This window comes from Heloderma suspectum, chromosome 4, assembly GCF_057233095.1.
Source record: "Heloderma suspectum isolate Gila_16-S chromosome 4, 16-S_ref, whole genome shotgun sequence".
Classification (NCBI taxonomy): Eukaryota; Metazoa; Chordata; class Lepidosauria; order Squamata; family Helodermatidae; genus Heloderma; species Heloderma suspectum.
In genome coordinates, this window is record NC_139461.1 from 63,556,419 (window position 1) to 63,582,465 (window position 26,047).

Sequence of the window (26,047 nt, forward strand, 5' to 3'; positions counted from 1 at the left end):
GGAGATCTGGGGAGGGGATGGACTTCTCTTCGCCTCCATCCTTACTCGTGAGCAAGTCCCATGGCGATCGATGGAGGCGTCTTCCCAAGGAAATACATCTAGGATCCCCAGAGTCCCTAAGATGAAAGTCTCTTCTGAGTAGCCTCTCTGCACGCTTTGGATGCTTATGCGGGAGATTTAAATCCACCGTCTCTCTCTCTCTCTCTCTCTCTCTCTCTCCCCCCCCCCCCCCTGCTCTTTTTAGTGTTGTTTTCGGCGAGTGATACGAGAATGACAAAGCGTTGCCTGCACACGCTGGTTCGAATGTCAGATCTTGGCCAAAGCGCGCGCCCCCAAGTTTTGTGGGAATTTCAAAATCGGGAGAGTGACAAGTTCATATTGTAGAGCCGGAGGACTTAGTCCGGAATCCAGCTACGTGAATCCCCCTATAACTTGATTCGGTCGCGTATCAGCGCAGTTATGGGTAATCAAAAAATAGGTTTTCTCCATGGTCACGAGGGAGGGGGGAGGAATGTGCAAAACAGGCACTGCCAGGGCAGGAAGCGAGGGAGAGCCGTGCTCTAACGCAATCCTACCCAGGTCTGCTCAGAAGGAAGTCCTATTAGTCTATTGGGACTTGTTCCCAAGAAAGTGTGTATAGGGTTGCACCATAAGGGTTCTTCTGATTGGTTTTGTGCTGTGGCATCCTTAGCACTTAAGGCTTCTGTCTAAAAATAAGACCATGGTCATGGATTATTTATTTTCCACATATATTCTTTCTCTCTCTGGTTTGAGCCAGCTGCTATACTAGGCATGATGTTCACTCCCCCCCCCCCCGTTGTGGAATGGGCAGTGCTGGCCTTGGGAAATAATCTGGAAGTGCAAAAGCTTTCCAAAACATTACTTGGAACACACCCCCATGAGGGGGAAGAGAACAAGAGCTGTGAGCAAGCATTGGCAGTAAGGTTTGTTTAAACCTGGATGCCTGTTAGGCTTTTGTTTAAGAGCTGGCTCTGGAAGGCTGGAGCTTTTGCAGGCAGCACCAGATGTTTTTTGTGCCCTATAAACTCATTATCTGTTCTGTCGGTATTGAGCTACTTCTTGCTTTTAGATGATTCTGTGCTTGGTTATTGCTTTGCAACAGACAAGGAATTATAGATGGCCAGTGTTGCTCCACAGAAGGGCAGTGCGTTCACTTTACATTTGAAGGGTTGAACACTGTTGTGTTTTGTCTGTTGTATATGAGGGTGTATGTGTTGTGGGCTGTTTCAAGTGCTCTGGCCAAAATGCACCCAGATCTAGTGGTAGAAGTACAGAGTTCTGCTTTGCTGCTTGTTTCAAGAGTGCAAACTGCTGCACTGTTGTTAGAAAAACACACACACACACATGTTCATTTTTCAGGAAATTTCCAGCATGATCTCATCTGCCTTTCATAATGTGTAGAACCCATTTCTATTAGGACAAGTGTGACAAGGGACTCACAATATCCTCCTAACTTCTTAAATGTGGAATCTGACAGCAGGGTTACAAAAAATCACACAAAAAGATTTGTGTACAGTGATCATCTGAACTGTACTACTTGGTCCTTTGGTTTTAGATCAAGTAAAACCTTGAAGTAAAAGTTTTCTTTAATGATGCTACCATGGAAAAGGAGGGAAAGGAAAGCTTAAAAGTCTGGATAGCACCCACCTACCCTCCCATGGCAGGCTGTTTGTGTGCTAAGGCTCCTTAAGTACTCAGCAATGATTATTATAGAACTACTTTCACTCTGTGACTTGCCACTATAAAATATAATCTCTATTATTTTTTATTGTGAATTGTAAGCCTGCCATGCTGAAAAGTAAAGAAGCATTGGGTAGAATTAATGACATAAGCGCCAAAGTGCCTGAAGAGCCATTTGGCAATGAAAGCTGGACGAACAGTTATTAAATCTATCAGTGATTTAAAGCTTCAAAAAGAAGGTAATGACTTGAATACACATTTTGCTCATCATACTCAAGATGGTGGGCCAGATTTAATTTAAAAGTTAAATGCTTTGGAAAATCAGGAATTACGCTAATATATTAAATCATTTTCCAATTAAGTGCTTTAAATCATTTCGGGTGGGTGTCACTCTGATTGAATAAATTAATTTAGAAAGTCTTTTTTCCCTCCACTCCTCACCCTCTGTCCCCAGTCAGGGTTTTTTGTTTTTTTTTAACTAGCTGGTTAAGTCCAACCATAAAGAAGAAGCAAACTTTTCTTTAAGTATGGAAATGAGGCACTCTATTTCACTTAGCCAGGACTGATAATGGATTTCAGAAATGCACAGTTGTAAGACTTCTTTTTTTCTTTTTTTAAGCTTAGGAGTGACATACCAGGAATGTTTCTCACAAGACAACATTCTTCAAGCAATGCATATCTCTGTCAAGCAGCTCTGCCAATGACCATTGATTATAGTAAATGGAGTTAGAGTAGCTTTGCTGGCTGGGCCTCTCTGAGGCATGTGTTGACTGAACATCTCATTTTCCTCCATTTGCTCATCTTCATCTGATTCCATGTTAAGGCTGATTAACATGGTTATGAAGCCTTAACTTTATGTATCCTGTTGTTCCTGGCTGCAAAAATACACCGTGCCAAGTTGTTTTCATGAAACTGCTGTTGGAAAACTTTTCTAAATGTTGCTTTCCCTTCAGCAAATTTGATGAGTACAGATGGAAAGACTGCCCTGTATCTCAAAGCACTAATGACAGTCAAAAATTATTTGAAACCAGTGGGACTTTTACCAGAATAATAGCCTCGGTGTTCACAGTTTTCTCTGTACTTTCAAGCTGATTAGAAATTGCAAGACAAACTTTAGACTGGCTTGTTTACTTTGCATAGAAACAACTGCAAATATAGGTTGCATTTACTTTAGAGTAATCCCACTTAAGGTAATTGTGTTACTCTACAATACGTGGACTGTGGCTATAAAATATGCCACGAGAGTAAGCATTTATAAACTTGTTAGGATGACGAGCAATCAATCAACATAGGTTTTATTAATGATCCCAGCATCCATGTCTTCTGGCATAGAATGTCATAGTTCACAAGCAGCATTAGAGTTGACACTATCTAGACTTATGTCTGTAGCACAAGTTATAATGAATCAGTCTTGATAATGTTTTAAATAACATGGAATTCTGTAGATCTTTTTGCTCTGCTGGTTTTCTGTTGGCTGTCTTTGTTTCAAAAGATTATTGAGATCGTTTCTTTATAAACTTAAAATGATGTCCCTAAACGTTTTAGTTGGCCATTACTGTGTTTTCCCTTGCAGTGTAGTGTGCTTTGTACGTATTGTGCTGGATCATATTTCTTTCCCATCTAAACCTCAGAGGGAGAAAAGTGAACGAACAATGCAAACAATGTTGGTTATGGCAACTGTGTGAGGTATCTCTTATACAAACAGAGAGAATGGATGGTATGCTGCTGTATATAGGTCAGCCTTTGAAATAATACAGTAAAGCTCATGGGCCGGACAGACAGATTTAGACTTGAGGTAATAAGGCTCATCTCTGAAACTTACAGGAGAACTACATTTCAAGCAGTTTTATGGGTGGTAATTTAGAAGATAGGTATATTTTAATTTTCCTGGAAACAATTACATTGGACATTGTGTGATCACAGTAGTAAAATAATTTCCTACTCTTTTGCTGTTTGGAGATGTCATGCCTTCAGTTTAAAGATGTATCCATAAAGAACAGTACTTATCTTTTCCAGACACTGTTTTGATAAGTATTGTGAGTAAAAGCAATTGCTTACATTTTTTGCCAGTTACCATTCTTTTCAACACTGCTGAACTATTAAGTATTTGCTTAATTTTGTTTTGACACTAGTAATAACAGGGATGCTGACTTGTGCCAAGAGCAGGAGGGACATAATGGCTTTTATTGCTCCCAGTAGCTAGCCTTGCAAAAATATGTACAGATTTTTTTTTCCCTGAGATTTGCTGGTTCAAAGATATAGAAGCCCACAGCTCATTTGCAATTTACTTCCTTATAGTTGTCAATGCAGTGGAAAAATACAAGCTGGAGAGAGAGAGAGAGAGAGAGAGAGAGAGAGAGAGAGAACTAGACTAAACAAAATGGGAGCAGGGAACAAGGCAACACTAGGAAAGAGTACATAGGGCAAATCATATTTTAAAACTTCCTAGTGGCCTCTCTCACAGAACCAAAGTAATTACAGAGTCTTGTTAGACTTTAAGGTGCTACAAGGGTCTGTTGTTTTTTCTGCAACGGGATAACATGAGTACCTCTTGGAAAGTATTTACAGTATTTTAATATTGTATCTTTATCATACCAAACCAAAACTTAGATATTGCTCTTTACGAAATGTTCCAGAAGTATATTTCTACTAGAAGCTCAAATGCCCAATATTACTTTTTTCTGAAATAGCTACATTCTAGAATTCCTTCAGGAAGGCTCCAAAATGCTTATGTAGCAATAGTTTTAAAGACATCTCAACATCTGTGCAAGAGTGGACTCAAATCAGTGTTGGATTTGTTTTTTGGTTTTTTTATTCTCCTGGAAGGGTGGTTTTGGGTGCCACTAACATATTTTGGCTCTATTGTTAATTCTTCTTAAAGAGAGAGGATTCTCTACTCGTATTATTGATTTGCTGTGTTGGTGTTATTAATTAGCTTTGTTGCCCTTTAAGCTACTTCGTGTGTCTTCTGACCACAATCTCCAAAATACTATTGAATTTCAGTTTTTCCAGAAAAAAGAACTTATATTTTATAACATAGTAAGAGGCGATAAAGTTCATCAACTCAAAACCATTTGATTGATGATAGAGATGCTCCCCATTCATTGGCAACACATTCTTTAAAACATTTTACTTGTTTTAATATAAAAACTCAAGATGGCAGGCACCATCTTAGGAAAAAAAATACTCCCTTCTCTCTTACATGAGAGAGAATTAGTTTACTAAGATGGTGTTTGCTGTGACACATACATGAATTATCTAAAAACATTGAAAGCTTTTTTTCTTTCAGCGCAATTGCTTTGTTAATATAATGTAACTACATGCAGATTTAATTGCTTGATTTGTTAAAACCATAAATTAGGATGCAATCCTATGCACCCATAATGGGACTTACTTCTGAGTAGACATGTATAGATCGTGCTATTAGTTGACTAAGGCTTCCTTAATTGCATGACAACTCTAAGATAATAGGGATGTTCACAAGACACAACAGCCCAGTATGGTTATTTAACTGTTTACATTGATTTTATCTGTATGCCGCCCTTAGATCTTAATGATATGGGGTGGGATAGAAACGTTTAAAATAAATAAATAAATATTTAACCCACTATGAGGCTGCAAGGAGTGTGTGGCTGCCATTTGGAATAGGCAACCCCTGCTCCGGGGTGTCATGTTGTGCAAACCCAGCAAGCGTGGGCTATGGGAGGGTTAAACAACCTTTACAGAATCCATGGTCTGTGTGAGGGTTACTTAATCCTCACATAGCCCACACTTTCTGGGTTTGCATGAAATGACAATCCCCAAGTAGGGCTGCATATGTAACCTGGTACCTGTCTCTCGTGGGTCAAATAACCCACTATGAGTCATGGCATGTTGTCCGAACCCAGTCAACATAGTTTCTAATTTTAAATCCCAATATGTAGTTCATTTGGTGAGCCAACTTATTTCAACTCAACAGGAAAACAATATTCCCCTGTTCACGTTGGGTTAAAGATAAGGAAACTCAAGCTTAAAAAATCATTCTTGGCCTATGGACACACATGTATAATCTTGTCATGGTATGAAAATAATATTGAAGAGTGTGAGGATGAGGAGCAAATGATATGAGAAAATGCAGCTGGGTATACTCAATAAGGAAAAAGCAAAGCTTTGAATATCTTCCCAAATCAACGAACAACATGAGCACTACATTGATGTGTAGTTTGTAGCCATTTCTTATAGACAAGTTAGATCCACTTATTTGAGTGGCATTCCTTTGAGAAATGGGTAATTCAGACCCTCACTTTATTTGCAAGCACAAATCTTTGGCAGTCAGTTCATCTTATATTGAACCTATTCTTGTGAATGGATTACGCATGTCCCTGGATTTTCTTTCCTCAAACTCTTGCAAGGTTGTTGACTATGTTGATGGAAACCAAGTATGTGATGAATCCATTCACAAAGAATAGACAACATGTGGATCTCTACCACAACATGACTGTCAGAGCCTACGAAAATGGTTGTGGAAGTTGACCTGAGATAGTTTGGAGCTTCAGCCCACAGGGGTCTGGTCTTGAAAGTCTTGTATCCTTAGATACCAAATAGTATTTTGCTCTGTGGACTTAGTACTGTGCTATCTTTACAATGTTGTAATATTTATTTCTAAAAGAGAGAAAAAGAAAAAAAAAGGTTTTGATAATATCCAGCACTTAATGTAATAAAATATACTTAGGCTTCTGACGGAAGATACAGACCTAGTAAATGAAATGCCATTGATTCCAATAGACTTTGCTCAGAGGCACGTCTGTTTAGGATTAGGGTATGAATACTTACATTAGGCGAGAGACCAGAATTCCTGAAACTCTATATCCACAGCCAACACAATAGTGCATGCTGAATAGTCCTGGTAAAAGCTTCCCCATTATGAACAGGGTTGAAACACTTTTATTAGAAGGTGGTCTAGCGTTCTGTTCCATCTTTGCTCTCTTTGTTAAGACAGATAAAAGTGGCAGTTGCTGACACTTTTAAAAAAAATTATGATGATGGTGTTTGCCCTGTGTGGCTGTTTTGCCCAAGGAATCATTTTTCATTTTAAAAAACCTGTTATAAACTGGTCAGAAAATGTGATTCTTAGTGAAAGTGCCAACAGACAGTTAATTATAAGCAGCAAGACATGGAATTTTCTTTAACCTGAATTACATTTTTCTGGTCATAACATTTTTCCTTATAACATGGGGCTTAAAAATGGCATCCTTCTAATATGAAGGCTGCATTCCACTTTGGCAATATATTAGACAAAAAATCTATTCAAGTCTGTTTTGTTGTACATGCTACAGTGTTCATTTATGTAATGTATATATGTCTGTGCATGTATGTATATGTGTGAGTGTGTATGTATAGTAAAGCTGAGGGCTGGAAATGAATCTTTTCCACTTGCAGTTTAAATACCTGTTTGTCTATAGTCTTTTGCTGTTCGTTCACAAGAAAGTTTTTGTGTTAATTTATTTAAATCTCTTGTGGTATATAAACCTAGTTTTTCTTTTGTATAATTGCTTTGCTCCAATCTCTTGTCCAGCCATTTGGTTTTGTTGGGTCACCAATAGTCTAAATAGCTGACACATCCAGATCAGTGAATAACATGTGTTGGCTTATTTCATACTTGATACTAGAAGCCAAAGATTAGCCAATTAGTTCAAATTAATATATAAAATATATTTGATATCTATCAGGTGTGTGGAAAGCAGCGTGTCAGTCTTTAAACAACTTCACTGTCTTCCGTTTCTGACCATAATTGGTTCTTGCCTTTAAAGCCCTAAACAACTTAGGACAAAGCTACTGAAATACTGCTTTTTCCTGCATGTAATTGCTGGAGTGTTACAGTCCTCCCCAGACATTCATCTCTGAGTCCCCCTGCCTTTGGAGGTAATGTGGGTGGTGACCAGGATAAGGCCTTTTAAGTGCTGGTGGCCTGATTATGGAATATTTTTCCTGGGACAACTTGCTTGGTGCTACTAATTTTGTTTCTCAGAATTGGGTACATTTTTATTTGCTCAGACCTTTTCGATCTGGTATTTTTAAAATTGTTTTTCACTGAGGCTGCTGTGGTCATAGAATCATAGAATAGTAGGGTTGGAAGGGGCCTATAAGACCATCGAGTCCAACTCCCTGCTCAGTGCAGGAATCCAGGTCAGAGCATCCCTGACAGATGGCTGTCCAGCCTCATCTTGAATGCCTCCAGTGTGGGAGAGCCCACCACCTCCCTAGGTCATTGGTTCCATTGTCGTATTGCTGTAACAGTCAGGAAGTTTTTCCTGATGTTCAGCCGGAATCTGGCTTCCTGTAACTTGAGCCCATTATTCCATGTCCTGCATTCTGGGATGATCGAGAAGAGATCCTGGCCTTCCTCTCTGTGACAACCTTTCAAGTACTTGAAGGTGTTGCTGGCTGTTACTTATTTTGTATTAATTTTACTGTTGGGGTTTTAATTAGTGTAAGCGACTCTGAAAGTCTTTTGACTGATGAGTGGGGTAGAAGTAAATAGATAAATAAAGCAGTTGTACCTCCTGCCCTATCATTTCTTTGGTTGGTGTGTCCGGTCTTAAAAGTTCTCTTGCTTGCCCATTCCATTAATGTCAACAGCCAACATTAATGTCAAGCGTACTTTTTAACATCTACCTGAAACCAGTGGCACAGGTTTTCCAGGGATGTGGGCTGAGGTCTTGCCAATATGTAAATGACATCCACCTCTACCTCTCCTTTTCATCCAATACAGATAATGCAGTAGTTGATTTGAACCAATACTTGGACAGGGTAATGGCCTGGATGAAGGCTAATATACTGAGACTCAATCCATACAAGATAGCGATACTATTCATGGGATGATTCACCTCTCTGGTTCGGTGGTGGTTGCCCTCTTCTGGAGGAGGTTGCACTGGTTTGTGTAGATTGTGGGGTGCTCTTGAGTCCATCATTGTCACTAGAGGTAGAGGTAGCCTCAGAGGCTTGGAGCTCCTATTATCAGCTTAGGCCGATATGTCAACTATGAGCCTACTTGGACAGATATAGCCTTGTGACAGTTATTTATACTCTGTGTCTTCCAGTTTGGATTACTGCAATGCACTATACATGGGACTACCTTTGAAAACAGTCCAGAAACTTTAGTTAGTTCAAAACATGGTAGCTAGACTGTTAACTTGGGCTGGCTGATACCATCATATTATGCCAGTATTTTGTCATCTGCATTGGCTGCCAGCCCATTTCTGGACCCAATTCAAAGTGCTGGCTTTTACCTTAAAAGCTCTAAATGGCCTGTGACCAGGTTACCTGAAGGAGTGGCTCCTCCCATATCTATCTACCTGGCCCCTAAGGTCATCATCCAAAGGCTTCCTCCAGGTATCTCCTGCCAAATGAGGTGCCCCCACCAAAAGAGAGAGTCACAGTCATTTTGTACTGTTTTATTATCATTTTATTATGAGCTTGCATTTTAAGTTCTTAATTTACCTTTAATTTAATTTACTCTGTGTATGCTGCACAGAGAACTTCAATTACTGGGTATTCTAAAAGTGTCATGTAGTCTTGTCTCAAGAGGCCCCATGTAAAGGTTTTTCTCAACCATCTTGTTGCAATCTTATCTCCTCAGTTTGTAGTACTTCCTCAGATCTTGTCTCTTTCAGCCATCATTCTCTGCTTTTCAAAACATTCCATTGCTTTTCCCCTCAGTTTCTTCAGCCTGACTCTAAGCCCATTTCCCATTCGTCTTCCTTTTAGTTGCCCAGCATGTCTGTCTTTTCCCCTTACCTTTTCTGAATAACAGTATAAGCCAGCTTCCCCCAACCTGGTGCTCTCCAGATGTGTTGCACGGTAACTCCCATCATCCCCATCCAGCACATACCATGCTGGCTGGGTATGCTGGGAGTTTTAATCTAATACATCTGGAGGACACCAGGCTGGGGAAGGCTGGACAAGCCTTTTTGGCTGTTCTTATTCTTGTTAATATCCCACCTTTACACTAAAAATAATGCTGAGATGGCTAATAATAAATTACAGATAAAATACAAAGTTATAAAAACTGAAAAACAAACAAATTTGCCTTGTATAATGGTTTCCCAGTTTTCCTTTTCTTACTCGTTTTTCCTATATCGTCTGCACTTTTTCATTGGGTAGCTACTTCTTCTACCTATCCTTCCCTGAGATTTATTTATTTATTTATTTCATTTCTATACCGCCCAATAGCCGAAGCTGTCTGGGCGGTTCACAAAAATTAAAACCAAACAACACACAATAAAACAATTTAAAATATGTAGAACATTAAAACCACAATATAACAATACAACCACAATAAAACCTAGCAGCAGTACAGGAGTTTAAAATACAGATTTAAAACAGCAAAGATAAAAATTTAGAAAGCTAAAATGCCTGGGAAAATAAAAAGGTCTTCACCTGGCGCCGAAAGGAATACAATGTAGGCGCCAGGCGAACCTCACTAGGGAGCACATTCCAGAGCCGGGGTGCCACAGCAGAAAAAGCCCTCCTCCTAGTAGCCACCCGCCTCACTTCCTTTGGCAGGGGCTCACGGAGAAGGGCCGCTGATGATGATCTTAAGGTCTGGGCAGGCACATATGGGAGGAGGCGATCCTTCAGGTAACCTGGCCCCAAGCCGTTAAGGGCTTTGAATGTTAACATCAGCACTTTGAATCGGGCCCGGAAATGGACTGGCAGCCAGTGCAGCTGGAAAAGTACTGGCGTAATATGAGCTCGCAGGCCAGTCCCTGTTAACAATCTTGCTGCCCTATTTTGGACCAGCTGAAGTTTCCAGACCGTTTTCAAAGGCAGCCCCACGTATAACGCATTGCAGTAATCCAGATGAGAAGTTATCAGATCATGGATAACTGTAGCAAGGCTATCTCTGTCCAGATAAGGGCGTAGTTGGTATACCAGCCTAAGCTGATAAAAAGTGCTCCGTGCCACTGAGTTCACCTGTGCCTCAAGTGACAGTTCTGGATCCAAGAGCACCCCCGAACTATGAACCTGATCCTTTAGGGGGAGTGCAACCCCCTCCAGAACAGGTTGAATATCACCTAGCCGGGCAGACGAACCACCCACTAACAGTACCTCCGTCTTGTCTGGATTGAGTTTCAGTTTATTAGCCCTCATCCAGTCCATTACCGTGCCCAGGCACTGGTTCAGAACAGCCACTGCCTCACCTGGTTTTGATGAGAAAGAGAGGTAGAGCTGGGTGTCATCCGCATATTGATGGCACCTCAGCCCACACCTCCGGATAACCTCCCCCAGCGGTTTCATGTAGATGTTAAACAGCATGGGGGATAAAATAGAGGCCTGTGGAACCCCATGGCACAATTGCCATGGCACAGAGCAATAATCCCCCAGCACCACCTTCTGGAATCGGCCATCCAAGTAGGAGCGGAACCACTGTAGTGCAGTGCCTCCAACTCCCAACCCAGACAACCTATCCAGAAGGATACCATGGTCGATGGTATCGAAAGCTACTGAGAGGTCCAGGAGAATCAACAGGGTCGCACTCCCCCTGTCCCTCTCCCGGCAGAGGTCATCCCACAGGGCGACCAAGGCAGTTTCCGTTCCAAAACCAGGCCTGAAGCCCGACTGAAATGGATCTAGATAATCCGTTTCATTCAAGAGTGCCTGGAGCTGTCCTACAACCACCCGCTCAAGCACCTTGCCCAGGAAGGGGATGTTGGCCCCTGGCCTATAATTGTTAACATCCTCTGGGTCCAGGTTAGGCTTTTTCAGGAGTGGTCTAATTACTGCCTCTTTTAAAGCAGCAGGCACCACTCCCTCTCTCAAGGAGGAATTTACAACCTCCTGGACCCAGCCGGACAACCCCTCCTTATTTGATTTAATAAGCCATGAAGGGCAAGGGTCAAGCACACAAGTGGTCGATCGGACTTGGCCAAGCACCTTGTCCACATCCTCAGGCCTCAGTAACTGAAACTCATCCAATAAAACTGGACCAGACGGTGCTCTGAACGCCTCTACCAATGGAACTGCATTAATGGTGGTGTCCAATTCATGACGAATCTGAGCGACTTTATCCTCAAAGTGCCGCGCAAACTCGTCACAGCGTGCTACCGAGGGTTCCACCGTCTCTCTCCCTGGCCCAGAATGTAACAGGCCGCGAACCACTCGGAAAAGCTCCGCCGGACGACACTGAGAAGATGCAATGCTGGTGGAAAATAACTGCCTCTTTGCCACCCTCACCGCCACAGAGTAGGCTCGATAGTGGGCTCTTACCTGTGTTCGGTCAGACTCAGCACAAGTTTTCCTCCACCTGCATTCTAGCCGTCTCCCCTCTTGCTTCATTGCCCTCAGCTCAGGTGTATACCAAGGAGCTGACCGGGCTCTGCTCAGAGGGAGAGGGCGCTTGGGCGCGATCGTGTCAACCGCCCGAGTCATCTCTGCATTCCACAGAGCGACCTGGGCTTCGACAGGAGCACCAGCCATACCAGCAGGAAAATCCCCCAGAGCCCTCTGGAATCCATCGGAATCCATTAATCTCCGGGGGCGGACCATTTTAATAGGTCCCCCACCCTTGCTGAGGGGAAAGGCCGCCAGAAGTCTAAACCTCAGCAGGAAGTGATCTGACCATGACAAAGGGACAGATGTTAATTCCTCCACTTTCAGATCACCATCCACCTGCCCAGTCGAGAAAACCAGATCAAGCGTGTGTCCTTTTATATGCGTTGGGCCGATGACATGTTGGGACAGCCCCATGGTTGTCATGGCGGCCATGAAGTCCTGAGCCGCCCCGGATACAGCGGCCTCGGCATGGAAGTTGAGATCCCCCAGGACCATCATCCTGGGGGTCCTCAACAACAAGTCCGAGACCACCTCCGTCAGCTCAGGCAGGGAGTCTGATGGGCAGCGGGGTGGGCGGTACACCAACAGAATCCCTAATCTGTCCCGGGTACCCAACACAAGGTACAAACACTCAAGGTCTGCACTCGAATGAGCAGGAAGCCTGGAGAGGGAGATTGAATTCCTATAGACCATGGCAACCCCCCCTCCCCGACCCTCAAGTCGGTGTTGGTGCTGCACCAAGTACCCAGGAGGGCACAGCTGGGAGAGAGTGACCCCTCCCAGTTCCCCCACCCAGGTCTCAGTAATACATGCCAGGTCAGCCCCATCATCCACAATCAAATCATGGATGAGGGAGGTCTTATTTTGGGCCGACCTGGCATTCAGCAGCAGCACCACCAGACCCGAGGGCAGACTGGTAAGGCTGCCAGGAGATTAACTACTACTTTCCTCCTTCAGCCACCCTGTACCTTATCTGCTGGACCTTTTCCTACTCAGTTTCCTTGCCCTAAGCTTCTCATCCTAACCCTAGTTTATTGTGCAGTTTCCTCAGCCAAACTGACCTTTAAATTTCCCATCAAGAATTTTTTCCCCTCCAGGCACACCTCCAACACATTCTGATGTTGTTGTGATACAGCTGCTAGAGCATAGTTTGTAGGAAGGTAGGGTGATGCACAAAACACTGGCTTCTATGCGTATACTCAATTTGTAGAAGCAAATGCTATATAAGGAATGAACAAAATACATGTGTCCAGGTGATGAATTTTGCAACATTTGAAGGAAATGTCGCCATTGCGCATATGATGGGAGAGTGATGAACTCCTTCATCTTTCCACTCATAAAACTGATACTGTCAGAAGAGGGGTGAGGAAATGCAGAGTTTGTGCACAAACAGCTGCACTAGGGAGTGGGTTTCCTGAATATGGTGGCTTTGTCTGTGCTAAGGATAGCCAGCTTTCCCTCTCTACAGACACAGTAACCTAGTTCAGACATAACGAGAAGCCACCATGGGGAATTTTCCTCATGGGGCTTTTCATTGTAGTGATGGCTGCCATTTTGAATATTTAAGCTGTAGCAGAGGCACGTCGTAGCTTTTCGTTATGTGTGAACCTGGTGAGGGTGGGTTGTTGGGGTGCTTGGCAAGCCACCTGCAACCCAGAAACAGCCCATGGGTTCTGGGCAGAACTACAAACATTAGAATTTCCTTGAAATTCTGCAGGCATCTTTCTATCTTGCGGTAATTTGGTCTTGTGCTCACCTCACTACTTTTCTCAACAGGTGATAGGGCACTATTCATATCTGCCATACCTCTGCTCAACTCCTCAGGTTGGTAGATTGCCTTGTGTGCTTCAAGGAAAGATGTGATTCTCTTGCTATCATTAAATGGGAAGGAGGTTACTATATGGAACCAAGAAAAGGACAATTGTGTAAAGGCAGGAATCCCTTTTTCCTGCTGTGGGCAGTGGAGAGTTTAAGAATCGGTGGGTCTTCTAGAGTCTGTTCTACTGGGGAAAATCATGAGCAGGTCTTGGGCTTGTATTTTTCCTTCCTTGTCCTTCACTCACCTTGCTTCTTACTTACCAAATGAACTGGGGATCTGATGTTGTTTGACTGTGGGTGGGGGAAGGACTTTGTGCAGTCAAGGCCCATTTCAAGATCATACTCTCAAGGTCTCATCCCAAAAGGCCCACAACCTCTCCCCCACCCCCCGAGTCTGGATGAGCATGAAAGCTTACCAGCTTTTATTTGGATGTTAGGGTGGAGAAAGTTGTGTATTTTCTGCCCAAGCACACAGAGTGGAGGGCCATCTTGTCTTAATCTATGTAGAATGTGGTTTATATTTTTAAATGTATTGTACTTTCCAGAAAAAGATAACACTAAAAGAGAGAAAAGCACTATACCTTTACAGGTGTGTCTATTATACATCAGCGATAGGCTGACTTATACCTTGCATGGTCTACTTTTATTAGAATGTCTTCTGATCTACCAATATGTTCTGCTTTGTAAATTTAAGAGTGCATAGTCAGGATTTATTTAACAGTTATGGCATAGCTAAACTATGTTGATTAAACCTGAGTATGTACTGTGGATTAAGAACGTAAGTATAATTGCCTGGCTAGTTCATGATCCATTTAGACCAGGGGTACGCAACTTGTAGCCCTCCAGAAGTTTTGGCCTACAACTCCCATGATCCCTCATCATTGGCTATGGTGGCTAGGACTAATGGAGGTTGTAGGCCAAAACAGCTGAAGGGCCACAAGATGCCCACCCTGATCTAGCCCAACATGCTTTAGAAAAATCCCAGCAACACGCATGCAGTAGGTATTCCACCCGAAATTGGTGGTTCACCAGTAGATCACAAGCTACCTTTTCTGCACCTCCACAACAAATAGACCTTCCTGTCCATTCCCATTAGTTTTCCATATTATTGCTACTGAGTTTATTTTCCTAAAAATCCACATTCCTTGCAATTTTTACCTGTTTAGTGCAGGTAAATAAGTTTATTGGGTTTATGCGAATTCCATGACTTTTTGCTATGAGCATAATAAATTACATCATTGTAACATAGTTCTTATTTTGAGTTCTAACTCATTGCGATACTTTATTATTCTATCCCAAACTTTTTATATGCAATCAAACCTTGTGAATGGGCTGTAATTCTTATGCTGTGAGCAAAGTTATCCTTACAACTGAAAATAGATGTTGAATCTGGTATATTTTTCTCACATAGAAACATGTATGTTGTAAATCTTGGCAGTGCATTTCTGGATCAGTCCAGAAACAGTTTGTGTTATTTACAAGACTTGCTTTCCATGGAAGATGTTTCCAATGCAGCAATGCCCCTTTTGTGATGAATAAAATAAAATAAAATGGATATATGTTGTACATATCTTCCTGAAGTAGAAATGCTAAAAAGGGAAACTCATTCTAAAATGCCCCCCCACCCCATTCAACAAAAGGGACATTTTACATTTGGCAAATACAGTAATTAAAATTAGTCATAGAAACCTACAGATAGCAGAGCTTAGTATCATAGTTAATGATTTATTTTATGTTAATGACTTTCTGCTAGAGCATAAAAGACTGTTCATAATGGACTCTCAGTGCTATATTCAGTTGCTAAGGATAATGGGATAATCTTTCCCAAAATTAAGCTTTTTTGAAGTAAATTATGCTGTTATTTTTCAAGTTAACTCTTGAAAATTTATTGCGGCACTAATCTTTCAAGACCTACTTGTATCCTAATGGAAATGGGTTTTAGAAACATCAGGTTCCTTGCTCATTAACCAGGTCAGTTAATTATGTTGGAAATGTTTCATTTTATGTTTAGTTTTATATTCTGGAGATTAATATTCATGAAGTGGAAGTCTTAAATGTGGAGTTAGATTCTGTGTTGGACCTATTGCTGTTGTAGTCAACTGTTTAAGTGAGGCGGCGGGGCGGGGGGACGGACAGCAGAACTTTTAGACATTTCCAAACACATAACTGTCTGACCAGTAGTAAAACCTTTTAATTTTGAACTGGGAAGTTTGCTTTAAAAAATACCATGTTGATAATTGGTTATAACTAACATCATATTTCAGTAACAGATAATTTGCCTACTGAAGTTTGCATAATGTGCTAATCATGTCTAGTGGTTAATAAAGGCCTCCGATCTCACTCCCCTGATGGCTATAAAAGGCTATTATGTTTGTGGCAGCAGTTCAGGTACAGCTGCTGTGTGTTAATAATGCATAATTGTCCCACTAATAAACACAGCAAAGGTCATCACCCCAAGCACCTAAAATACCTATTTTCTTTCCAAAATATTTATTAACACCTTAAAAGCATATCTATTCATTTTAGTTAACTGTATGCGAGTTAATGACACTCATAGCTTCTTGTGTATCAAAGCTTTTGACACCTCAGTTGTACTGTGGTTAGATTTAATGTGTGTTGTGGCTAATCTTTTACTGCTATATTCCTTTTTAAAGCAAGCTGTGCATTATGTGAATATTGGGCTGGCTATGGTGCAATTAACTTGATAAAGTACTTGGTGGGAATGCTCAGTTCAGAGTGGGTTAGTTTAAGATCATAGGACAAAAGGGCTTCTCCACAGCGCTCTGACTTGAAGGCTTACAATAATCATGGTTGAAATGTAGAGGCATTAATTTGTGTATGTGGACATTACATGCATGGGCAGTGGATGTGTTGCTCGCATCTGCCTATACACCACCCTCATTTAGTTTTAACTTTGTATGCTGTGCTAGTCAGTAACCTATTTATTGCTCACATATTCCCTTTTGGCAGGGATTGCTGTATTCATAAAGGCTTTATAAAATATATTTTCTCTAGACAAAGAGTATTCACATGGGATTTCCATTTTGCCAAGGAAACATGCAAATCAATAGGCCAGCACTTATCTGCATTGAAATTAGGTATACTGTAATTTATGGGCATAGTGTTATTCCACACCCAACACACTCCGTAGCCTAACATTCTTTAAGGTAACCCTGGTTATGTCTCCTTTGAGAGAAGCAACTGAACAAAATCTCATTTTCATGTCATGTGCTGTTGTCTCATGTTTTCTGTTACTCATTTTGATAAGCTTGCATTTTTCCCCTCCTGTTTTGATTTGGAAACAAATGTTCAGAGAGCAGAGAGATTCAACAATGTTTCTATCATCAAGAGAAATTAGAAAAGCCTGACTAACTGAAGGAGTTTCATTTGTGCCGTACATAGCATACAACAGTTCATTTGTCATGCTTTAAATTATAATACAGACAATAAAATATGTGCAGGCACAGTTGTGATATATGTAGTGTCTGGCCCCATTGCCATTGTTCGTGGTCTCTACGCTCGTCATACATTGTTCTTTGTACATCATCCCCCTCACAGCAGAATTTGACACAATTTCTAGCTTTCACTGCTGCATTTTCATTGCACAATATACATGAGTTTGACAGGGTGTGTTGAGGACAACTCTGGCAAGCAATTGATATTTTGAAGTGGCAAGCGTTCCAGCAGCTGCTTGCTTGTGAAAAAGGAATGATAAGATATACTGTATTGTTAGTTTCAGGCAAAGCATTAAGGTTTAAGCTCTGTAAAAATGTACACATTATTCGTCAGTGGTGAAGCAAGCCTTTTATGTTTTTTAGAGCTTAGCTCCCTGGCTGATGTGAACTAGAATGACATTGGTTTAATGGTCAGTAAATGAATAGGAGTACTTTGAATTTGAACTGCTGCCAATTTTGCACCAACAAAGAGACTGACAAAAGAGAGATTTTATGTGAAATGCAAAGCACAAGAAGTGTTTTGGAGGGAGGTGGAAGGGAGAGGAGCAGGAAATCTCCCAACAGAAATATTCTTTAAGGCAGTGTATAATATAAATGATATTAAAATAGTTAAATTATATCCATTTCATGTGGCTCAACAGATTTGGATGTAAGCTGTTATCTTTAATGTTCTACAAAACTTGTGTGTATGCCCAGACTTTTAGGATATATTCTTGTGGAATTTACAGTGTGTTTTTCTAAATACCACACTGTGCCTGGAAGGCCTGTTGGCAGAACATTAGGGTTGTCCACTGCTGCGGTTCCCAAGTATCTCTTGCTATCTGGTAGTGCAAAATTGTCATTTAATCAGTTGTGGCACTTTCAGTGTGTAACATTCATTAGTAAGGCAATTTGTCATGGCTGTTAATAGTCAGGATGCATCTGCTCTCTTCCTCAGTCACTGACTGTGATAGGTAAGAAGGCAAATATTTCCCATATGTGAAGTTAACTTGTGCAAAATTGTAACCCATGGTCAACTGCTTCAAGATACATGCATCAGCAGCAACATGCAAATGTTTGCTGGCCCCTGGTTTTTATAGATTTATTTCCATAAAGTAGACTAAAAGGAAATGCATTCTTTGATTGCTCTTAAATGGGAACTGGAAAGTTATGGATGTGGCATTATCTATATTCTGAGAATAATACTTTGTAGAGACCATCGTAAATTAAAATGCATGCACATCTATTCTTTTAAAACAACAGTGGGGATATAATCTGTCAATGTTTTTTCCATTTGAATTGGATCGCTTCAGTGATTTTACATTCAATTAGTGTATTAAAGCTAAAAACCTTATTTCTTATTTTAAAATCTCTTCTAGTACATAACAGTGAGATTAAAATTTAGTTGTAAAAACTTTTTCTTCCTCCCCGGTAAACTCTCTTGTAATCATTATTCTAAAACTGAGGTTATTTCCATGAAACTTTTCACATATAGATATTGTGAAATACAGAAGCTTTATGAATCATTCTATATTTTATTAAAGTCCCCTACATTTTAAACCAAATGTTTTGTTTTTTAGAATCTGAATCCAATCTTGATAAAATCTCTTCTTCCTGCTGATAACAAAACTATTACTGTTTAAGTTCTCATTTGGCAGTTAGTTGGTACGCTTCAGTGGATGTTGTCAAAAAGGCTTTTCTTTTGAGTGACAGCCCTGAAAGAATGTGAATAGAGATTTTAATTGTATATCATGTGTGCATATCAGAGCAAGTGGATTGACTGAGTCTGCTTAGCTCTCTATCTTTACGAGTTAGCCATATTAAAAGATACTTTTAAAAAAATAACCAATTGAGATATTTTGCTTAAAAACATACCCAGGTACCAAATTGCTTAGGATATCTTTTTTAGTTCACACATTTTTGTTAAAACAGTTCAAATGCATTAGGGACTGTTTTGATTATGTACCTTCATTTGTATTGTAAAATGGCCAGAGAATGCCAGAACATATTTTTCTTGCAGCATTTGCTCTGAAAAGTTATAGCCACCACTCTACTTACAAAACTGACTTAGAAAAATAAAGTGGAAACTTTAACTAAGGCCAGTGGCCTTTCAGTAACATCTGCTTTTTACAGTCCGATCAACAAATCAGTTAATTTAAATAAATAGGAACGCATCTGCTTGAATGGGAGCTGGACTGGCCTAAATCTAAGGCTGAAATCCTATGCATAGTTACCTAAACACATGGGCTTTCTTTTGAATAAATATGCATGGGACTCGAGAATGGCTTCAGACATTGGGAGCAAAACACACAAGTAATTGATGAATTCTGTGTTCCATGCTCCAAAATTTGTTCCCCTCCCTTCCTAGCTGAGATGTCTTCAGATGTGAAGAGAGTGCAAGTTTCTAGCACGGGAAGAGATTTGGATGTTGTGCTTTGGATGTTGCAAAGAAGCACCAGGAACAGGAAGCATGAGTCTTTCTCATTTCCTATTTCCTCCTAAAAGGCTGTAACATCCAAAGCGACTCTCAGGTAATGACTTAATGTGCATTTCATGCTAGAGGGGTACTAAATGAAAAGTGGCATTCTAACTAGATATATAGCCTAAAAGCCTAACTACATGTTACATGGGAGATCAATGCTTTGATTTCCTGAATGTTTTAAATCGTGTGTGAGTGTGCATGCGTGCGCCAGTTTTTTAGGAATGGTGGGGAAGTTCCTTCCTCCCACTATTTCCCCCAAATTTCCTCACTTCAAACTGTTGTTTGTCCTATGAGGGGAATATCCAACAGAGCAAGCAGTAGCTTGCAACAGGAAATTTTGATTGGAAAATTGGTGCAGGAAAAAGGGTAAACCTGCCTCCTGTTCCTCAGTTTGGTGGTGGTGTGGCGGGGGGGGGGGGAAAGTCTGATAACAAATCTCTCATATAAGGTGATGTTTGGTCCTAGTAGACTGGACAGGACAGAGGTTACAGTGCAATCCTATACATGTCTACTCAGAAGTAAGCCTCTTTGCATTCAATGGGACACTCCTAGGTAAGTATAGGATTGCAGCCTATAGGAGTCTCTGATGTCCCTGTGGTCTGTAGAGGCTTTACCCCACTTTTTGACTTGGCATCTCAGGGAGTCACCAGATAAGCAGAATGAACTCAGTGTCTCAACGGTGACCTGGATTTACCACTGGGACTAGATTCTCCCTAAAACATATAAGGTATCAATAACTGGCCACCAGCTGAGTTAAAGCAGTAGAGTTTTGGCGTACTCCGGAGAAAAATTTAACTTCGATCCAGAGTTGCCACTCCTCAGGCTTCAGTCTCTGCCCACCCCAACTCACCTACAGGTTTGGCATACTGTCACTGAAACTTGATTGATAGGATCACTGCATCAACATGGGTTGAGATTAGGTTACCATGATCTACTCAAAATGTACCGGTTAATCAAAAAGGTAGGTTTATTAATGACACACACAGAACCTAGAATGGCAGTCAAGTAAATAAGTGTAGAAAGTGATGTCTCTACTTATCTTGGCTGTTAAAGCAGGGAGGGAGGTCATACCTTACATAGCACCAGGCAGAAGGTATAAATGAGAAAGCAAAAATCCTGGCAGAAGAAGCAGCAAGGCCTCTAAGAAGCATAGCTAGCTAAGGGCCAAACGACATGTTAAACACATAGAGTGTAGTTACATCTAGATTTTTTTTTACTTAAAAGTAAGGGCTGGGGTTCAGTCTGAATTGGGTCCACAGCACACAGGGAGGGGAGGTTTAAGCTTTCCCTCCCCAGCTGTGACCTCCCTCCCCGCCACTCCCTCCTGAAATTCTCCCCACTCCCAGTGTGGCAGCTAGGGATAATAAAAAAGATCCCGTTTGGCACAGTGGCATGACCTATTTAGGATATCTGGCAGTGGTTGATCTTTGCTGGTCAATTGTATTGACATACACAATTTAGATACTCTCTACAAGTAAAATGACTATAATTTAATCTGTTGTGTCCCAACTCTCTGTGACAGAAGGGATGAGATTCGATAAAGAGCTAATGATGGCACAGTGGGGGTGGGAAAATACTGCAGCAGACACTTAAAGGAAGGGGAGAGTAGACCCAGGAAGAGTTTTGGTAGGAATTGTACTTTGTATTAACTCAGTAATTCTAAAACATGATAGAAGGGCTATCATATTTTGTTTTGTTTTTAAATTAAGATACTACTGTGATAGATAGACTCCCTTCCATGCCTCTGATTACAAATCAGTCCAATTACATCAGATTTATTTGGAGAATGTCCGCTGGGTGTCTGAAATTTAATCCCATTTTTTAAAAAAAGACTAATTCAGAATTACAGAGTTCCCTAGGTCCTTTTGTGCTTCTAATGTCCCATCAGGAGTACAACAGGGTCTAGAGGCCTCCCTAAATCTAGCAGCCTTCCCAGGTAGTACAAAGCCCTTCCCAGTCCCCTACTTCATGTAGAGCAGAGATAGGCAACTTGGAGTCCTCCAGATGTTTTGGACTACAACTCCCACCTGCCCTAGCCAGCATGGCCAATGTAGTCCAAAACATCTGGCAGGCACTGAGTTGCCTACCATGCAACGTACATACAATGTTGATGTAGAATATGTGAAGAGTAGTAGGTATAGCTGGGGTCTCTGGCAAGGCGATGTCTGAGCCTGTCCAGTTTTGCATTCTGTCCTGTCACTAAGACAGTGCATTGAATGCATCCACTGCTATGTTTATTATTATTACATTTATATCCCACCTTTTGTTCTCTTGCAAGGAACCCAAGGTGACTTACATAGTTAAGAACATAAGAAGAACCATGCTGGATCAGACCAAGGGTCCATCTAGTCCAGCATTCTGTTCACACAGGGGCCAACCAGCTGTCTACCAGGGACCCATAAGCAGGGCATGAGCACAACAGCACCCTCCCACCCATGTTCCCCAGCAACTAGTGTACATAGGCTCACTGCCTCTGGTACTGGAGGTACTACATAGCCATCAAGTCTAATAGCCATTGATAGCCATTTCTTCCAGGAATTTGTCTAACACCCTTTTAAAGCCATCCAAACTGGTGGCCATCAATACTTCCTGTGGTAGAGAATTCCATAATTTAACTATGCACTGTATGAAGAAGTACTTCCTTTTATCTGTCCTGAATCTCCCACCAATTAGCTTCATAGGATGACCTCGGGTTCTAGTATTTTGAGAGAGGGAGAAAAATGTCGCCCTATCCACATTCTTCACGCCATGCATAATATTGTAGACATCTGTCTTGTCTCCCCTTTCCCTCCTTTTTTCAAGCTAAACAAGCCCAGCTGTTGTAACTTTCTCTCATAGGGGAGATGCTCCAGCCCCTTGATCATTTTAGTTGCCCTTTTCTGAACCTTTTCCAGCTCTATAATATCTTTTTTTTTTAGGTGTGGTGACCAGAACTGTACACAGTATTCCAAGTGTGGTCGCACCATAGATTTGTACAGGGGCAGTATAATGTTGGCAGTTTTATTCTCAATCCCTTTTCTAATTATGCCCAACATGGAGTTTGCCTTTTTTTACAGCAGCTGCACACCGGGTTGACATCTTCACTGAGCTGTCCACAACCCCAAGATCTCTTTCTTGATCAGTCACTGCTGGCTCAGATCCCATCAGGCTATACTTGAAGTTGGGATTTTTTGCCCCAACGTGCATCACTTTACACTTGCTTACATTGAACTGCATTTGACATTTAGATGCCCATTCTCCAGGTTTGAAGAGACCCTTTTGCAGCTCTTCACAATCCCTTATTTGTTTTAACCACCCTGGTGCCATCGGCAAACCTGGCCACTTCACTGCTCACTCCTAATTCCAGATCATTTATGAACAGGTTGAAGAGCATTGGTCCTAATACAGATCCCTGTGGGACCCCACTATTTACTTCCCTCCACTGGGAGAATGTACCTTTTATTCCTACTCTCTGCTTTCTGTTGTTTAACCAGTTACTGATCTATAAGAGGACTTGTCCTCTTATTCCATGACTGCTAAGTTTGCTCAGTTCTGTCTCTCTCCACTTTATCCTCACAACAACCCTGTGAGGTGGGTTAGGTGGAAAGTCAGTGACTTGCCTAAAGTCACCCAGTAAAGTAAACTAAAGTAAGCTTTGTGACTGAGTGGAGACTAGAACCCAGATCTCCCAAGTCCTAGCTCAACATTCTAACCACTACACCACACTTGCTCTGAAAATGCCTGTTGGAGTCAGGAAGTGCTGTGCAGCATTAATTGCCATTCCTGTACTCTGCCATCATCTGGGGATATGGCATCAGCATCCTTCCAAGAGATGGATATACCAGGATTCTTTGATTCAGCCTCTTTTACAGCTGGCAGGTAGGGAATCCTGGAAACATTGCTCGGAAATCATGGTCCTGTCCCTAACCCTGTGATTCATTCTGCCATGTGGAGGACAGGATACTGGGAACCAATATTGACTAAGCTGTTCTGCAGTTCTGGAAACTGATATATAATATAATATAATATAATATAATATATAATGGAGTATAGCAGCAAAGTGCACCTCTAACTTTTATCTAGGCAAAAATGTGTCCCGGGGGTAAAAATCTTTGGGAAACACTGTCTTAACTGGATTGTAGACTGGCTCGATGAGAGATGAGTTTGCAGTAGTGAGCAAACTCACTCCCCTTCTTATGAAAACAAAAAATATTTATGAGCAATCTCACTTTCGAGTGTGCTTATGAAATAAATGAATGTAGCATTTCATAAAAATGTTTTAGTTGATGTTTAGACCAGTCCTGGAGAAATGGGACTTGTGGAATAAGGTCCTGTTTTGTTTAATGAGACTTACTTCCAACTCTGTTTAGGAATGTAACCATTGCCAGTGAATTAACTTATCATTATTTAGCTTTTCCTGTGCCCCTTGTTTTTACAGCAAGTGTAAAAATGAAAATTTGTATTAAAAATTATACCAGACTTATGGTACAACCCTATATATGTCTACTGAGAAGTAAGTCCCGTTGAGTTCAGTTGCCCTTACTCCTAGGTAAGTCAGTATAGGATTCCACCCTAAGCAAAGGGGGTTGTTGTCATAACCACTTGCAAACCTTGTTTATGCCTTCACATTGAAAACATCTGGTCTCAGCCTCACTTGTGTAAAATCCCTGAGTTGGGGTTTTGACAGAAGAACGGAAACAACCTATATGGTAAACAAGGCCACAATGCAGAGTGTTCCCCAAAGCACATAGCACATTGTAAAAAAGCAAAACAAAACATGAAACCCCTTGAATTATTATACCTTTGTACAGCGTCTGTGTTCCTGTTATGCAAGGTGGTAAACTTGAGTCATTCATTTATGAGGATGCTGCCAGATGAAACAACTCAATCGGTGAGCATTCTTATCAGAATGAGATAGATACACTGAAGGTAAATTACTATTAGTGAAGAAACCTGAATTAAATGATTTTTTGACAACATACTACCTACCATTGGGCAGTATCCAACAGAGTGCAAGTGCACAATATGTTGTGCTACTGTAAACTAGTCTACCACAACGCTAATAATGTTAGCTGATGCACCGCATTCCCCAGAGAATTGGTGCGCCAGCTAATGCTATTGGTGTTGTGCTATCATAGTGCAAAGTTGTGCCCCACTGGATACTGCCCATTGTCTTAATTTCCTTTCGTGGGGCAGAATCCAGCGGTGATTGACTGACAGCGGCCAGCCCTGCTAATTCCGTTGTGCAAGCAGACCCTACTGCTTGTGCAGTGGTGATTTAGCGCTTCCAGGGGTAAGCCCTGAAATGAGCAGAAATGCTCATTTCTAGAAGGGGGCTGGTTGGCGGAGTTCACATAAGGGAGCACCACCGATCTGCCCCCTTACAGAAACAAGTGTTTGGACCCTGCACACAGGCAGGCAGGATTAGATCCTGTCCTTAGTCTACCCTGACTTCAAAAAGGAAAGGGCTTTACTTTGGCCCTTCCGTTGTGACAGCCACGGCTTTCAATCATCCCATGCCACTTGCTGCCATGGGAACTGTATGCTGAAGCCAGCTTCGATGCTATAATTTTTAGTGCACCACTGCAAGAATCTCAGATTAATGCAATTGTATTGTGCATATTGGTCAGACAGTTGAGAAGTTGGACTTAAGCAGTTGAATGCAATGCTTTGATAGCTTTATCCAAGTCATTACAGTTCTGCCAGGAATACATTTGACTTGCATAAGTCAAAAGCTTATAAACCGTGGACTTGCAAACAGTAGTTGGACAGATTGTTGCAAGTGGGTGGTGGAAACGGTAGAGTGGAAAAGTGATTACCGCATATGTACACAATAATACCTTTGAAAATAAAGTGTGTAGAAATATATTCCATGTGAGGCCTTCTCAGTCATTTTGGAGTAATTAATGAAATCCATTTATACCAGTTAATAATTTTAATTGCCATCATTTATTTCATGTATTTCACTAAAGTGATTTGGGGTTTATTTGGGTGTGTCCAGACATATATAATTTAGGCTGCCTACTCCAGGAGCATACTTGCCATGTTGTGTTCAGGCATTCCATCTTCTCCTAAGGACTGAGCTCAGTGGAAGTCCATTCTTTTGGCTGGCCACTAGCTGTTCATCATGCTGCTGATTGGCTGGCTTCCTGCAACAGCATGGGGCGATCTTCCCTCTCGTTCTCCGGAGCAATTTTTGTACTTCAAAAAAACCGATTGAAAATGTGAGCAACTATTTATTTTCTTATTTATTTATTTGGAAAATTTATATACTGCTTAACATATTTTTAAAAACCACTTCTAAGTGGTTATAAGTAGC

At 41.3% G+C, this 26,047-nt stretch overlaps 1 protein-coding gene across 6 annotated transcripts in view; it reads left to right on the top strand.

Moving 5' to 3' along the window:
- Positions 1-26,047, top strand: part of TOX (thymocyte selection associated high mobility group box) — a 284,989-nt gene that overhangs the window by 1,163 nt on the left and 257,779 nt on the right. For 2 of the 6 annotated variants that reach the window (XM_084849476.1, XM_084849474.1), the window contains exon 2: positions 245-463. The exons of 3 other annotated variants lie outside the window; for them this stretch is intronic. The gene's annotated coding sequence lies outside the window, so the exon portion shown is untranslated. Of the gene's footprint in view, positions 1-244; positions 464-894; positions 945-26,047 lie in introns of those variants that run through there. One more of the 6 variants, XM_084849471.1, reaches the window with a different exon arrangement.